This window comes from Oryctolagus cuniculus, chromosome 17, assembly GCF_051225735.1.
Source record: "Oryctolagus cuniculus isolate XC-2025 breed Fujian yellow rabbit chromosome 17, ASM5122573v1, whole genome shotgun sequence".
Taxonomy (NCBI): Eukaryota; Metazoa; Chordata; class Mammalia; order Lagomorpha; family Leporidae; genus Oryctolagus; species Oryctolagus cuniculus.
Window position 1 is genome coordinate 59,466,546 of NC_142883.1, and position 17,623 is coordinate 59,484,168.

Here is a 17,623-nt window from a genome sequence, read left to right on the forward strand (position 1 = left end):
TTGAGAACAAGGACTTGAGATGGACTGTTTGGGTTTAAATCTCAGCTGCACGTTGCTTACAGGGAGGCCAGTGACAATCTCTCTGGGCCTTGGTTTCCTTGTCTAGAAAATGTAACAGTACCTACTTAAGAGGATTGTAAAGAATTAATGAGCTGGGGGCTGACGCCATGGCACACTAAGTTAATCCTCTGCCTGCGGCGCCGGCATCCCATATGGGCACTGGGTTCTAGTCCCAGTTGCGCCTCTTCCAGTCCAGCTCTCTGCTGTGGCCTGGGAAGGCAGTGGAGGATGGCCCAAGTCCTTGGGCCCCTGCACCTATGTGGAAGACCAGGAAGAAGCACCTGGCTCCTGGCTTCGGATCGGAACAGCTCCAGCCGTGACAGCCATTTGGGGAGTGAATCAACGGAAGGAAGACCTTTCTCTCTGTCTCTCTCTCTCACTGTCTGTAACTCTACCTATCAAATAAATAAATAAAAATCTTTAAAAAAAAAAAAAGAATTAATGAGCTGGTGCATATAAAGGACTGCAATAGTATCTGAGACATAATAAATGCTTTATAAATGTTAGCTATTATTATGTCAGGAAAAGCTCCTGGCAAGGGGTTGGGGAAAGCTTTATTTTTTTTTTTTAAGATTAATTTTATTTATTTGAAATACAGAGTTACAAGAGAGGTAGAGACAGAGAGAGAGGTCTTCCATCTGCTGGTTCACCCCCAAGATGGCCGCAAAGGCTGGAGCTGCGCCGATCCGAAGCCAGGAGCCAGGAGCTTCTTCCAGGTCTCTCACGTGGGTACAGGGGCCCAAGGATTTGGGCCATCTTCTACTGCTTTCCCAGGCCACAGCAGAGAGCTGGATCGGGAGAAGAGCAGCTGGGACTAGAACTGACACCCATATGGGATGCTGGCGCTTCAGGCCACTGCATTAATCCGCTGCGCCATAGCGCCAGCCCCCTTGTTTTTCTTTTAAAGGCCATCTATACACTGAATTCTGCCTTGCCTCATACACAAAAATGAAAGACATGTAATATGAATGCCTACATCCCAAGTTGTAATTCTTGGATAAGGATGAAATCCTGGCAGTTTTTCTTTGTTATGTTTAGTAAAGAAGAGAATTAACCTAGGTATATCTTATAAACTGAGGCAATTATCTCGATACCCAAGCCCAGGTTTATTTGGGGAAATTCATTTTGGGTAGAAGTAGAGTAGAGGTATTGGATTAACCGAAGTGCTTCTTAATTTCTCCATGTGGCTATATCCTAGCAAACTTCCTACTATGATGAATTGGCATATCTTCTGATATAGTCAGTTTTGCCAAGCCAAAATACTGAGGAAGAATAATCCAAGATACAAATAGACAAGCTGAGCCTCTGGATCTTGTAGTCAAGCTCTAATGCAAGTTTACCTCAATAGTCAAGAAGGGCAAGTGTGGTCTACAGTATAACAAGGGAGAGTAGATTCCACTAGAAATATCCAAGAAGCTGATGCATATAACCACACTACTAAGGCTACAGAGTAAACAAGACAAGACAAAATAGGCTCTACAAGTCCAAAAATCATAAAACTTCTAGAACCGTCCTGATTTCAAATATTTCATTCCCAAATGTCCTAGAAATCTAATATTTCAGGATCCAATTTATACTTAGACTACAACAGAACTGAACCAATTCACTAAGGTAAAATCTACGAACTCAATGTAGTCCGCCAATTCCAGGACAGGGCTTTTGTTCAAGGACATTTTTCATGAGTTTTTAGATCTAAAAATGGTTACCACAGATGAGGCCACTGAAGAAAGGGCAGATTTCTCTCCACCGAAGCTAACTAGTTCCAGGAGAGAAATGTTCTAAGCAGACTGACTCCGCTACCAAAATTGTTAACAAACATTATTTTAAGAGGTCTCTTTCTAATGAGAAGACACTCATGGATGACTCTTCCCCCTAACCCATCTCAATTTATGAAAGTTAAGAATTTAGAGTTATTTCAAAAATTATCTCCAGGGCTGGCCCTGTGGCTGGCACTAAGCCTCCACCTGTAGCATCAGCATCCCACATGGGCACCAGTTCAAGTCCCAGCTGCTCCACTTCCTATCCGGCTCCCTGCTGGTGGCCTGAGAAAGCTGTAGAAGATGGCCCAAGTCCTTGGGCCCCTGCACCCATGTGGGAGACCCAGAAAAACTCCTGGCTCCTGGTTCCTGGCTTCAGATTGGTGCAGCTCCGGCCGTTGCGACCATCTGGAGAGTGAACCAGCGGATTCTCTCTCTCCATCTCTACCTCTCTCTGTAACTCTGCCTTTCAAATAAATAAAATAAAAAATCTTAAAAAAAAAGAAAAAAAAGAAATTCTTAGAGCCATGTACAGAAATTTTTGTCAGACCAACTGCAAGTGATTTAATCTGATGACAGTTTGATACAAATCCACATAGCTAATTATTTTGCCTTTAAAATGTTTTCTAGAACTGATGGCTCAGTCCTCCAAACTCTTCCATCATGCATGCATGAGACAGTTGTTACTGTGAAAGGCTGTCACTTTCCTGGGTGTTTATTTCAGCCTTGAAGAGAAAGAAAAAAAAATTCTAAGAAATGGGAGGTAGAAAAAGCAAAATAGATTCTTCACCAACAGAGAACACAGCAGTTTTGAGATAAGAGAACAAAGATTTTCTGAGAAAGTATATCCTCTGAGCTCTTGCCACCTTAGCCTGCACGTGGTGATGTAATCCCCTCTCTGCCCCAGCCACTAAGCAGGCCCAGTCTACTCTTTGCTCTTGGTCATTCTGGATCCTGTTATCCCTAGAACTCCTTTGGATGAGTAATAAAATTGCTTTCAAATTTTCTCGTGTGAATTATCAAGTCTTGAAATCTAGTGTATTAATTGGGAAGTGGGGGGGCCATCCTCCTCTGAGGGGTGATCACAAACCAGAACAAGGTAAAGCAAGCAGCTGCCCAAAGGAATGGTATGTGTTGGGGATAGGAATGACTGTACGTGAGAGCAAATATTTACACGAAGGTGATATAAGATATATAATTAACCATGAGTTCCTCCATTTTGTTTGGGAATGGCACTATTTGCATCCATGCAAGGAGGGGCAATTAACTCAATTCTGAACAAATTGGCCTATTCCTGAAAACTAGGGAGGGATTCGTGGGGGGGGGGGGATTGCTATATGGTGACACAGGGCATTTTTAGGTGCAGATAAAAATAAATATATACATATAGAATGATGTTTAGAGCCTATTAGGCTATTCCAGATTTCAGATCTGTTTCTTCACTTGAATGTATGATATTCTGGCAGCTAATACTTTGTAGGAGAAAATGGGAGACAGGCAGATTTTCATATCTCAAAGCATCACAAGTATAACAACGTATGAATGTGGGATTCTTGGGTATTTAACAAAATGAAGATTCTTGATTGGATCTGTCCACATACTCAGGGTGCTTCTCCACTGTGAAATCTCTGATGCCTGAGGAGGGCTGAACTACACCCAAAAACTCTGCCACATTCATTAGACCCCAAAGTGCTGAACTACACCCAAAAACTGCCCCATTCATTAGACCCCTACGTTTCTCTCCAGTGTAGATCCTCCGGTGTTGACTAAGATGGCACTTCTACGGAAGGCTTTCCCACACGTGGGGGGACATTGGAAACGTTTCTCTCTAGTAGGAAGCCTTTGACATTGGGAAAGGGAGGAGCGGAGCTCTGTCTGAAGGCTTTCCCACAATCTTTACAGCTGTAGGGTTCCTCTCCAGTGTGGATTTTTACATGTCTTCTGACTGAAGGCTTTACCACATTCTTTACATTTGTAGGGCTTTTCTCCTGAGTTCTGTGATGTCAAGTAAGAGCTGATCGTCAGTAAAGGCTTTCCCACAGACAGTACAGACGTAAGGCTTCTCTCCAGTGCGAGTTCTCTGACGCTGACAGAGCTGTGAGCTCTGAGGACCTTGCCACAGTCATCACATTCATAGGGCTTCTCTCTGGCATGAATAAACTGATGGACAATAAGAGAAGAGTAGTGAAGGAAGGCTTTCCCGCATTTACTGTCTTCACAGGGTTTCTCTCCAGTATGAGTAAACGTATGCTCAATACGGGCTGAGTTGTGAGTGAAGGCTCTCCCACAGTCATTACATTCATAGGGTTTCTCTCCAGTGTGGATTCTCTGGTGTTGGATAAGAGATGAGCTATGAATGCCACAGTCACGGCATTCGTAGGGTTTTTCGTAGGTATGAATTTGTAGGTATGAATTCTCTGATGTACCAAAAGGGCTAAATGATTACTGAAAGCTTTTCGATATTCACCACATGCATGTAGCTTCTCTCCATGACAGATTATTTGATGTTGAATAAATGGTGGATCCTTTATGCACATTATATTCTTCCTTGCTGAGAACACTTTGGTGATATTTACTATGGTGTGAGGCTTTTCTGCCTTCAAAAGACTTCTCTCCAATATTGATTTTCTGATGTCTAGTGTTGTGAACACTATGACCAATTGCCAACTTATATTGATTACATTCCAGATTTTTCTTTCCTGTATGAATTATACAATGTTGAACATTAATTGAGTAATCGTTGGACATTTGACCACACACATTGTGTGGAAGAACTTTCTCATGTGTGCTGTCTTTCTGATTTCTTGTTAATTTTGCATTCATTTGGAAGCTCCTCCTCTAAGCATTGCACATATAAGGGCTCTCTTCTTTAGGACACCTTGCTTGTATAACTAAACCTGACTTCAGATTAACATATCTGCCAAATTCAGCAGGTTTTGAGTTACTATCTACTACAGAAATGCTTTTCTGGGGCCGGCGCTGTGGTGCAACGGGTTAAAGCCCTGGCCTGAAGTGCTGGCATCCCATATGGACGCTGGTTCTAGTCCCAGCTGCTCCTCTTCTGATCCAGTTCTCTGCTGTAGCCCAGGAAAGCAGTATAAGATGGTCCAAGTCCTTGGGCCCCTGCACCCACATGGGAGACCCGGAAGAAGCTCTTGGCTCCTGGCTTTGCATCGGCACAGCTCCGGCCATTGCAGCCAATTGGGGAGTGAACCAGCGGATGGAAGACCTCTCTATCGCTACCTCTCTGTAACTCTGTCTTTCAAATAAATAAAATAAATATTTAAAAAAAAGAAATTATTTTCTAACAACTATTAGTTTTTTTGTCTCCCAAGTCTCTTTCTCTTGAGTTTTCTGTGTGATCTCTGAGTAACTATCATATCCCCTGGCTTCTTTCAAACTAGAGGTCCTTGTAACAGCCATTGTGTTTCTCTCCACATCTATCTCACAATGTGATTCTTCTTCAAAAAATACTTTGTTTGGTTTTGACTTTCTGGTTTTCCAAGTCTTGGGAAAAAAAAGTATAAACTTTTCCTGCTAGAAGGAGGACAAGGCTACAGTGACAATGCAGTAATCATTCTATAAATATCATTAGTCAAAAATGTAAGCCAATCAGTCAAGAAGTAATTTATTGAGTTCCTATCATGGACTAAGCATCGTGCTATTCACTAAGATTCAGTGGTGAACAAAACAGATACGGCGCCTGCTCTTTTGAAATTTGCAGTCTATTGAGAAGACAGGTGTTAATCAAATCATTTCAAGCATGATGAATGTTATAAAGCAAGGTATTAGGGAGATCTCAGTTGGGGAATGGTCATTACCATACATAGTGATGCAAGTAACCCTAGCTTCTGAATCTCTAGAATCTTTTCTTGTTTTTGAAACTACTTCTTCATCCCCTTTGTCTATAGTTCATCCAAACTAAGGTCATCCTTTAAGGCCTGCATCTTCCACTCCCACTGGTACAATCCTCCAGAAATTCTGTAATTACTGCCAAGATTTCTATTTAACCCAAGAAAACCTTTTTTGGGAGCTGGCACTGTGTCGCAGCAGGTTAACACCCTGGCCTGAAGTGCCGGCATCCCATATGGGCGTGCCAGTTCTAGTCCCAGCTGCTCCTCTTCTGATCCAGCTCTCTGCTATGGCCTGGGAAAGCAGTAGAAGATGGCCCAAGTCCTTGGGCCCCTGAACCCGCGTGGGAGACCTGGAAGAAGCTCCTGGCTCCTGGCTTCGGATCGGCACAGCTCCGGCCATTGCGGCCAATTGGGGAGTGAGCCATCGGATAGAAGACCTCTCTCTCTGCCTCTCCTCTCTCTGTGTAACTCTGACTTTCAAATAAATAAATAAATCTTTAAAAAAAGAAAACCTTTTTTTGTAATTTCCTTTGCTACTGTGTGTGCTATCCATTTGATGAAGAGTTTGTTCAGGCTCCACATTTTTTTGAGTTTCACAAAAACACACATACCAACCCACACACAAATACCCACACCCCAAAGACTTAAAGAGGGCCAAAGTTCAGGAAGTGATAGGAATTTTCAGTGGATTGGGAATCAGGACGCCTATGAATACTAGGTCAGCTTTAATATAGACAAATCACACGTGACTTTTTATTGATGTGAAGTAGGGCTTTGTACATTGGGGATCTTGTAAGTACTCTTTCAATCTTATGGATAAAACAAATAAGCCATATGTCACTGTAAGTTGAGAACTATTTTCAGAATTATTTTGCAAGTAATCTTAGTATGGGGATTTGATAACCTTATGTATATAATGTAGGAAAGTAAAAGTTAAAAGGTAATGACAAGTAAACAGAAGTGGTACCAGGGTGATAATTCACTATTAAGCTGACCAAAAAGAGGGAACAGGCCATTAACATTAGGTCTAATGGATATTTTCCAGTCTTGTACTTTTCCTCTCTAGTATATAACAACTACAAGCCCTTTCGCTCCTTAACATGCTCTCTACTATTGGTTCCAGAAATTAATCCAATCTGATTCTCTTCCTTACTCTGTCCACTTTGAGTATGCCTTTTGGATTCCTTTTCCTTTACTTCTATTGAGAAAAATTTTAAAAAGTTATATAACACATTGGGGCCAGTGCTGTGGCACAGTGGGTTAATGCCCTGGCCTGATGTGCTGGCATCCCATATGGGCACCGGTTCAAGACCCGGCTGCTTCACTTCTGATCCAGCTCTCTGCTATGGCCTGGGACAGCAACAGAAGATGGTCCAAGTCCTTGGGCCCCTGCACCCGTGTGGGAGACCTGGAAGAAGCTCCTGACTCCTGGCTTCGGATCGGCACAGCTCCGGCCATTGCGGCCAATTGAGGAGTCAACATCGGATGGAAGACCAACCGACCTCTCTTTCTCTCTCTCTGCCTCTCCTCTCTCTGTGTAACTTTGACTTTCAAATAAATAATCTTTAAAAAAAAGTTATATAACACACCCTAATTGCCACAGCCTATTATTAAAATTATTGCTATTTTGTTATTTTTGCCACCAGTTTTTATCCTGTGTATTTACACTTGAAATACTACACGAGTGTACATGCATTTAACTTTTTTAGAAGATATTTGAATGTTTATGCTCACGGGGGTCCTAGGCTCTCTTGAAAGTCTTTCCATGCTCTTTGAAGATCTGGGCTCCTCTTACGGCTTCCATTACCGTCTGTTCTCAGATGATTCACAAATCCTACCGTCAGTGACGCTCTCTTTCTTTCACTAAGATCCACTTAACATATCCTTCTTATTCCTATCTACCCTCCAGACGTCTCCACTTACACCAGTTTCTCAAGTGCAGCACTACTGACAATGCGGCTGTGGGGGGCAGCCTTGGGCACTGTGTGATGTGTATTTGCATACATGGTGTCTATCCACTAGATTCCCATAACACCTCCTAGCCTTCAGAGATTATCAAATGTCCCCCTGGGAGCACAAACACCCTTGGTTGAGAACCATTGGTTTAGATCTGCTATGGTCACTTCCAGCTTAGGACACACTGGTTCATCTTCCTTCTCCCAAACCTGTTACTTCTCCCGTGTTTTCCATCTCAGGGAAAAGAACTTCTATCCACCTACACATCCTCACCGGAAACCCAAGAAATAATTTTATGTGTTACCCCCTCACCTCACATCTAATCAGCAAATTATGAACAATTTCACATCCTTAAAATTCTTCAAATTCTTTCATTCTCTTCATAATTTGGGGGTAGCAAAAACAAGCTATGAAGAGGATAAAGTAAATGAAGGAGAAACTCTGGCTACTAAACAGAATGAAATTCCTGGGTACCAAGCTCAAATTGATATCTGGATTGAATCTGTGAAGAAATACAGAGCTAAGGTAAGAGGACTCTGATACGGTCAAGGTCGACAGGGAATTCCAACATTCTTCGCAGGCTTAGAGAGTTAGAGAACCTCTAACTCATATTTCAAAGGATGGGATCTACTTTTTTCTCACTTACATGTATAGCTGCTTCTTAGCACCTCTCTCTCCTGTATTTGCATTTGTGGGTTTAGTGCTTGTTCCAAATGGGAGACAATATCAGGTTTAGAAAATAGAAATCCTACTCAAGTAAGAAAAGTAGGATGAGGCCAGCGCCGCGGCTCACTAGGCTAATCCTCCGCCTGCGGCACCGGCACACCGGGTTCTAGTCCCGGTTGGGGCGCCGGATTCTGTCCCGGTTGCTCCTCTTCCAGGCCAGCTCTCTGCTGTGGCCCGGGAGTGCAGTGGAGGATGGCCCAGGTCCTTGGGCCCTGCACCCGCATGGGAGACCAGGAGGAAACCCCTGGCTCTTGGCTTCTGATCAGCGTAGTGCACTGGCCGTAGCGGCCATTTGGGGGGTAAACCAATGGAAAAAGGAAGACCTTTCTCCCTGTCTCTCTCTCTTGCTGTCTAACTCTGCCTGTCCAAAAATAAAAAAATGTAGGATGTGATTTTTTTAAGTTCAAAAGACAAAGAAGCACCCCAATATGAGTCTACTCTGTTGCATTTTAGAGAGCATAGCTAATTGTCAAAAACAATTGAATATTTTCTACTCAAGTAGCATGAGAAATAGATTTGGTGACACCACTATGGGACAGTGGTTTAAACAGCCACCTGTGATGCTGGCATCCCATATGAGCAGCTGTTTGAGTCCCAGCTGTTTCACTTCCAGTCCAGCTCCCTGCTAAGGCACCTGGGAAAGCAGCAGATTACCCGAGTGCCTGGGCCACTGCCACCCACATGGGAGACCCAGATGGAGTTCTAGGTTCCTGGATTTGGCCTGGTCCAGCCCTAGCCATTGCAGCCATTTGGGGAGTGAACGAGCAGATGGGAAATCTCTCTCCCTTTCTCTGTAACTCAGCCACATCCTCAAATGACACAAAGCCCTGAAATGCCTGCAGGAGGTTTTGAAGAAAAGATTGAATGAGGAGGAATTAGAGGAGATTGATAAGATGAAGAGGAAATGGGTCTAACCACAGTATCAAAGGCAAGATTTCATTGACTTGTATATCAAAGAATCGTAAAATGTATATAACCCTTTTGACATAATTGTATCTGATAGCAATTTAACTTGGTAGTAGTTGTATATCTTGAACTCATTTATAAAGGAAAGTATTAGAAATATGGGCAAAGAGTTAAAGAAATAACCATATATGACAACAAAATAGTTCTAAAAATATAAGTATTCAAAGAGACTGTTGAAGACTGCCAACTATTCACCAAAATACACTTCCTCCTCTCGTTTCTAGGTATATGAACATTCCCCTAGTTCCTTGATAGTAGATGTGGCCATGTGACTGCTTTATAGCCAATGGAATAAAAGCAGACTGATGTGCCCTACTTCAGGCTTGACTCACATCTATTCCTCCATGTCAGTTTCTCCATCTGGCTGGCTGGCATAGACATGACCCCTTTGGAAGTCATGTGATAAAAATGCTAAAGCTTCAGACAGCTCAAGTCCTTGAATAGCCCCCCCCCTGCTATCCTACTATCCATATTGTTACAAGACCAAGAAATATACTTTTGTTGAGCGAGGGCCACTATACATTTCTACACATTGGTTACAGCAATTCTAACCAATTCAGAAATTAGCATCTTAAAGTAGGAGGTATCATAAGTGTCATGTAAAATATATGGATGGCATTGACTTTGACAGGTTTCAAGGAAATGGATATTTAAGGCTGGATAGATATTGATTCTTGCTACACACAGGCAAAAATAATTAGTAACCATAACAGTAGACATGAGGGTTCACTGAATCTAATGGCTTTAGGTAAATAGGTTGAAAAAGTCTAGAATGTCAGTTTGTATAGTATGCTCCTGGATACGCTTGGTAAAGAAGAAGTTGAGGGGCTATGGCATAGTGGGCAAAGCCACTGCCTGTAATGCCAGCATCCCATATGGATGACGGTTCGAGTCCCAGCTGCTCTTCTTCCTATCCAGCTCTCTGCTATGGCCTGGGAAAGCAATGGAAGATGGCCCAACTCCTTAGGCCCCTATACACACATGGGAGACCCAGAAGAAGCTCCTGGCTCCTGGCTTTGGATCCGCAGAGCTCCAGCAGTTGCAGCCAATTGGGGAGTGAACCAGCGGATGGAAGACCTTTCTCTCTCTCTCTCTCTCTCTCTCTCTCTCTCTCTCTCTCTCTCTCTTTGTCTCTACCTCTGTAACTCTGCCTTTCAAATAAGTAAATAAATCTTTAAATAAAAAAAAAAGTTGAGCTCAGGAAAGAACTTGGCAGTTTTCAAGCCAAAATAAGATAGGATACAGGATTCAAGAATTTTGCAATTCACATGGTTGGGAAAACTAATTTTCTACATCTCAAAGAGTAGGAAACAAGGTTTTGCAGAAAAAAAAGGCACATTAAAATATTTAAGCTAGGCCGGCGCCGCGGCTCACTAGACTAATCCTCCGCCTTGCGGCGCCGGCACACCGGGTTCTAGTCCCGGTCAGGGCGCCGGATTCTGTCCCGGTTGCCCCTCTTCCAGGCCAGCTCTCCACTGTGGCCAGGGAGTGCAGTGGAGGATGGCCCAGGTGCTTGGGCCCTGCACCCCATGGGAGACCAGGAGAAGCACCTGGCTCCTGCCATCGGATCAGCGCGGTGTGCCGGCCACAGCGCACCAGCCGCGGCGGCCATTGGAGGGTGAACCAACGGCAAAGGAAAACCTTTCTCTCTGTCTCTCTCTCTCACTGTCCACTCTGCCTGTCAAAAAAAAAAAAAAATTAAGCTAAATAAAGAAACATGGCCCTGAAAAAAAGGGGGGGCAGGAGTGGTATAGATTAAGGATGTGGCCTTCCCACCCAAGCCTTTTGCTCAACTGGCATTAGGTTATCTCAATTAAGTTACGAAGAAGATGTGGCAAGTAAGGATCTAAGCATTGTAGAAAGTTAAGGAATTCTGTATAGGAAGGTACTTGAACATGATTCTTAGCACATAACAGACTGAAGGCAAATGATCAGAAGCCTTTTACGTTTCTGTGGAATAGTACCCCTGATTTCCATGTACTTTTTTTTTTCCTTGTATCAAAGGATGCAGTCTCTCTCCTCGAGTCTAAGTCATTTGTGTCACTGACTTTCTATAAATTTTTCTTCTTAAAAATCAAATCATCCTGCAAGTCCCACTCCAAGTCTCACTGCTTTCACTAACTTTTCACTGGGAGCTGTTTGAAGGGACTCAACAATACTAATTGAATAAATCAAGCCTTCCCAAATCTCTCTGCCAGAAACACCTGTTCACTCTCCTCTGAATTCATACATACAGCATTTCCCCTATAGCACTCCATTGTTGAACAGGACTTCAGCAATTTTGCTGATGTGTTACACATAGATTTATGCATGTTTTTCCTCCCCCAAAGGATTCTAAACAGATGGAAGCAAGAAATGTCCCGTGTGCCTTTTCATCTCTGCACCAAATGTCCCCAGTGAACAAACAGAAGCTGGAGTCTTATCCAACCGTGTTCTGTGAGGCATCCTCCCCAGCGATGTGCTAAAGAGGCTGCCAAGTCTTCTGACCCTCCTGCTACTTTCACACAACTGCGAAACACCAAAACACCCTCTTGTTGGCAGTCCATCCCACACACTTGATTCTATCTTCTCAAACTGCTGCTGTTAAGGGGGCTGAAAAGCTTCATGCTACAAGACAGAAATCTATTTACTTCAGGAATTAAAATGAGATCTCAAAGAGGGGAACCCCCAGCTCCCCTGGGACTTTGTCGCCTGGCAACAAACAGCCATACTTTCTTGGGAACAGGCGTGGTCCCTAGGCAGCAAAGTTGGGAGGAATGCATTATAAAAGAATCTTGTTTATTTATCTCAGACCTAACATATTAAAACCAGATATTTATGACAAAATCTGCCTTTGATCATGGCTGGCGTAGGCTGAAAGATAACCTCAGACCATTAACTGGGTTCAAGATCCACATAAGCCACTGCTCTGAGAATGAGCTTCCCTATGATTTAAGAAAAAAGAAAAAAAAAAAAGAAAGAAATACTCAGTGTTAGGGATGGAGAAAAGCTGAAAGACCTCTAGCCTCAACTCCCTTATTCATAAATGGAGAAATTGCCCACTTTACAGAATAAGAAAAAGAGTCACAGAGGCGAACAGGCAGCAGTGCTCATCCAAGTCAGAGACCTTTAGCCACCATGGTAACCATTCTGGGCTCACAGAAGTCTCTGGCTACCTGCTGTGGCCTGAAGGTCCTTTGAGACTCTGCCCTCAGGAAATGGATTAATGCTGTTATCATAGGAGTGAGTTATTTAGAGAGTAGGCTCCTGACAAAAGGATAAATTTGGCCCCCATCTTCTGTCTGTCTTGCGTACTCTCTTGCCTTTAGGCCTTCCACCACGAGAAGACCCTCACCAGATGCTGAGTAGATGCCATGCCCTTGAACTTCCCAACCTCAAGATCCAAATAAATTTCTGTTCATTATAAATTAGAGAGTCTATGGTGTTCTGTTAGGGCAACAGAAAACACACTAAGATACAATATTAAGTCTATTCCATCTCTCTCTCACACACACACACAAACCACTAAGTTGCAGTGTGTCATCCATTTACCCCTACATCCTAAGCACCTACAGGGTACCCAGCAAACAGCAGACCCAAAGTATTGTGACTACCCAGTGTCCTTTGTCTGACTCCATGCGCATCAGAAGCAACCTCTGCTCATGACTACTTCCTCACTCTGACGTTTTGCCCACGAGGAGAAAACCACTGATCACATAAATTTTGAGCATTTCTTTGAGCTTCTCTCTGGGTACTAGGGTTACATGCTGTTTTATTCCATGCATAATTCTGCATTTTCCCAATACTCTACAGTTTAGCATTTCTTTAGTCCTCTCTCTCCCCAATCTCCAAAAACCAAAACTTAATGGTCCCTTGTGTATTTGGGGGGAAAGATAGATATTTCTAACTCTCAGACATTATATACAATTCTGGACCACATAGTTTAAAAAAAAAAAAAATCCATGCCCCGTATAATTCCTTCCCACTGGAACACCGGCTCTGCAGTCTCTCTGTCTACATTTTAATCCTGGCTCTGAATGACCACAGGCAAGTTTTTTTTTTCTTGTGCTTCAGTTTCTTTATTTAAAAAAAAAAAAAATGGTACCTAACTTGAAGCATTGTGTATTAATGTAAAGGAAGGGCCCAAACTAGTACCTGGTACAGAACACTCAATAAAGATCATTTCATTTTCAGTTTGTTATTCTCAATATGCTCTTCACACCAACACTAACCAAGATTTTATAGTGCTTTCTTTCTACACTTTGTTTTAAATCAATATTGTGGCCGCGGTAGGCTAATCCTCCGCCTGCAGTGCTGGCACACCGGGTTCTAGTCCCGGTAGGGGCGCCGGATTCTGTCCCGGTTGCCCCTCTTCCAGTCCAGCTCTCTGCTGTGGCCCGGGAGTGCAGTGGAGGATGGCCCAAATGCTTGGGCCCTGCACCCCTTGGGAGACCAGGAGAAGCACCTGGCTCCTGCCTTCGGATCAGCGCGGTGCGCCGGCTGCAGCGGCCATTGGAGGGTGAACCAACGGCAAAAAGGAAGACCTTTCTCTCTGTCTCTCTCTCTCACTGTCCACTCTGCCTGTCAAAATAATAATAATAATAAAATAAATAAATAAATAAATATTGTGGTCATATTCCCAAATCTACACTTCACCATAAAATTCTCACCTCCTCTCTTCACTCACCACTGGTAATCTGTTGGGGATAAGGTAGAGATAAAAACAGATAAATTCCAGGGCCTTGGGAAATCAGAGGGGTTGAGAGTAGGATTATGGAAAATCCAGAGAAATTAAATATAGACTATGGAAGTCCCTTCTAACCCAGGTCATCCGTTAATAAAGAGGAAACTTTAAAGAGGGTCCTGAAAGAAGGCCAGGGAGAAATATTTTTAACCAGAACAGGACAACAGGGCCATGATGCTGCAAATGCCAGCCGCAGCTTTACATTTGAGTTCAGAGAAAGCTCAACGGACCAGTCTCCCGTGTGCCCTCACACCAAATCAAACCATCAGCTTCTCCGTGCCCATTTCCTTCTCTCCTTCCAAGGGGGCTGACTTGCCCCCTCCCTGCTCATTCAGAGAGACAGCTAGCACAAGGGGAAGAGAGTGGAGAGGGAAACATCTTATGTTCTCAGAGCTTCAAGTAAAACTTTCAGAGCAAAAGCACTACTACTACTTATCGAGCACTTACCACGGGGCCAGGAGTTTTCCACAAATCACTTTTTACAGATGAGGGAACTGACAGCTTGCCCAAGGTCTCAGAGATGCCCACACACATCTTAAAACGGCTGTGAAGAAAAACATGAATGAGGCTAAGTGTGCAGAATGTAGGCCCCGGGCTTAATGGCAGAATCCTCTCTCTCTTGCTCTCGCTCTCGCTCTCTCTCTCGTGCTTCTTACCCCTGTTATGAAATCTGCGGACTCAGTCCTCCATTAGCACAGCTTTTGCGTCACCATTTGTGTATAGCAACCTCTCCCAAGTCCTTCCTGTCTCTTCCCAGCAACTGGAACTCTGGCAAGAGGTTCTGCTTTGAATTTCTTTTGTCATTGTATTTTCTTTCTTTCTTTCTTTCTTTCTTTCTTTTTTTTTTTTTTTTTATTCTCTGGAACTCTACTCATAAGGTCATGAAGGAGGCTTCGTGGAGGCTAAAGTCAAGTCTTCAGAAGCCCTACACACAGGCAAGCCTCAATACCTCTACCCCAGGAGCCTGCACAGGTCAAGATCCATGAACAAACAATGGTAAAGATACTCTTCTTACATGTCTTACATACACACAACTGTAGCGTTGGGAGGAAGGGCACCTGAATTCTAGCCTCTACTAAGTGCCAGTGGGCTGGATGACCCAGAACAGGTTCGTTTTCCTTCCTGGGTTCCAGTTATTCTTCATGTACAACGGGGGATATGGATGCCTACCATTAATGATTGGGTACCAGTGACTGAGCCCTTACTTCGTGAGTGGCCCCGTGTCATCTCTTTCATATCAAAATCCCACATGATTCTTGTGACCACAATGAAAAAGCAGGTCCAATAAACTTCACTTTACAGATAAGGAACATAGATTTTTACAGATAAGGCAAGGCACCACAAACTTCGTTTTATAGATAAGGCACGGTGTTCATTAACTTGCCTTACGGTCACATCTCGGAGCGATAGGACTTTGTCTAAACAGTGATTAAGGAAGGCATCGCTCACATCCACCCCCTCCCACGTTACCCATGTCAGCCTGGGGCACAGTTCCACCGCAGGCTGTGCGGACACACGGGCCAGCCCGCGTTCTCTCTGACCTGACCCAAGCACTGGGCGCCTTGGGCACCTGCTGCACCCTCCACCCAAGTGCTTCAGGCACTGCGGGCCCTCAGCTCTTTACCAGAGCAAAAACACCCAGAGGTTCTCAGGCTTGAAAGCACACACGGCGCTGTGAGGCGCACACACACAACCCAGAGGCACACTCCTAGGGTCAGGGTCGGGGGTCAAGGTGGCCACGCCAGATGGTGGCCAACTCAGCTTCAGCAGAGGGGATCACGGTCAGATCTGAGAGACTAGGCAGAGACCCAGGGCGGGCGATACCAGGCCTTCAAATCTGCTAATCCCCTACTGGACACACACCTCCTGAGGTTACCGATTGGAGGCGCTCAGAGCGCGCCCATTCAAAGATTCCGGAAGCGGAAGTGCGCGGAGAGGCTCCTGGGAAATGTAGTCCGACTGATCTGGGTCTCTGGGCAGGGACACACATGGGAGACCTGAATCGCATTCCCAGCTCCTGGCTCCCACCCAGCCCAGCCCTGACTGTCGTGGGCATTTGGGGAATGAACCAACAGATGGGAGAGCCATTTCTCTCTGAGCCTCTCGAATAATTTATTCTTAATTTTAAAAAAAGCATAAAATGATTTTGAAGATATGCAAAAATTATGAAGTATCTCGTTAAGGTTGTATTAATTACAAGTTTAAAAAATTGGCTTAAATAAATATATGTAATTTTTTCACAACTTTAAAATTTTTTAAATATAGCTGCTAAAATATTTAAAAACGGAGGCGGGTGTTTGGCATAGCAGTTAAGACACCACACCACTTGAGATGTCTGCATCCCATACTGGGGTGCCTGGTTCTGAGTTCTGCCTCCACTTCCAATCAACTTCCAATTTCAGTTCATTCTGGGAGGCAGCAGATGTTTGCTCATGAGGATGGAGTTCAGGGATCCTGGCTTTGGTTTGGTCCAGTCTGGGAAGTGAGCCAGCAGATAGAAGATTCTTTTCCTTCCTTCCTTCCTTCCTTCCTTCCTTCCTTCCTTCCTTCCTTCCTTCCTTCCTTCCTTCCTTTTTCCTTTCTTCTTTTTTTCTCTCTTTTCCTTTCTCTCTCAAAGCAAAATTAAATAAATTAATGCAGACCCAGGGAGGCAATGATGATGGCTCAAATAATTGTGTTCCTGCTGCACGTGTGGGAGACCTGTATTGAGTTCCCAATTTTCGACTTCAGCCCAGCCCAGTCCCAGCCACTGCAGGCATTTGAGGAGTAAACCAGAATATGAGAGTTCTCTTTCTTTCTCTCTCTCTCTATCAAACATTTTTAATCCTTAAACTTTTTAAGTTATGTATCTGGCTTGCCTTGTGTTTCAATAGCCTATAATATATAGAGACAGATATTTGATATCAATATTTTAAATTTATTAGGTATCTTCTATGTTTTAGCACATAGTCAATTTTTGTGCCTATTGCACATACACTAAAAATAATATTTATTCTATGTTGCCTGTAAGGTTGCATGTAGATCTATTACCTGGATAATCTTAATCTTGTTATTAAAACATTTATCCTGTTATTAAAATTTAAATCCTGTTATTAAAGCTTTCCTGCCTTTGATCTACTTGATATATCAGTTTCTCTGAGGAGTATGTAAAACTTCCCTACCACAATTACTGACTTATCTCTGTCATTAAATCTTTTTGATCGATCATCCCTTGTATAAGTATGTCTTGCAAGGGGTCCCCAACAAGAACACACACAATTGTTTCTCTCTGTTCCTTCCTGCACAGTACACTGGAAATAGAAATAACAAATTCCCTCTACACCCGCCCCCTCCACCAATCCCAGCCTCTAGCAAACGCTATTCTGTGTTCAGATTAAGTTCCTTTTAGCTTTCACATATGAGGCAGAATACATAGTACTTGTTTAACATCCTATGCTCTAGTTCCATTCCTTTTGCTTTTAAATTACAGAATGTCATTCTTTTATGGCTAAATAATATTCCATGGTATGTGTGTGTATAATCACAGACTGTGTATGTATATATCACATATGTGTGTGTATATATATATAATATGTATATGT

At 43.4% G+C, this 17,623-nt stretch overlaps 1 pseudogene; it reads right to left on the reverse strand.

Moving 5' to 3' along the window:
* Nucleotides 1-3,418: 3,418 nt before the first annotated feature.
* On the reverse strand, nucleotides 3,419-15,293 carry LOC149121257 (uncharacterized; annotated as a pseudogene).
* Between the last annotated feature and the right edge of the window lie 2,330 nt (nucleotides 15,294-17,623).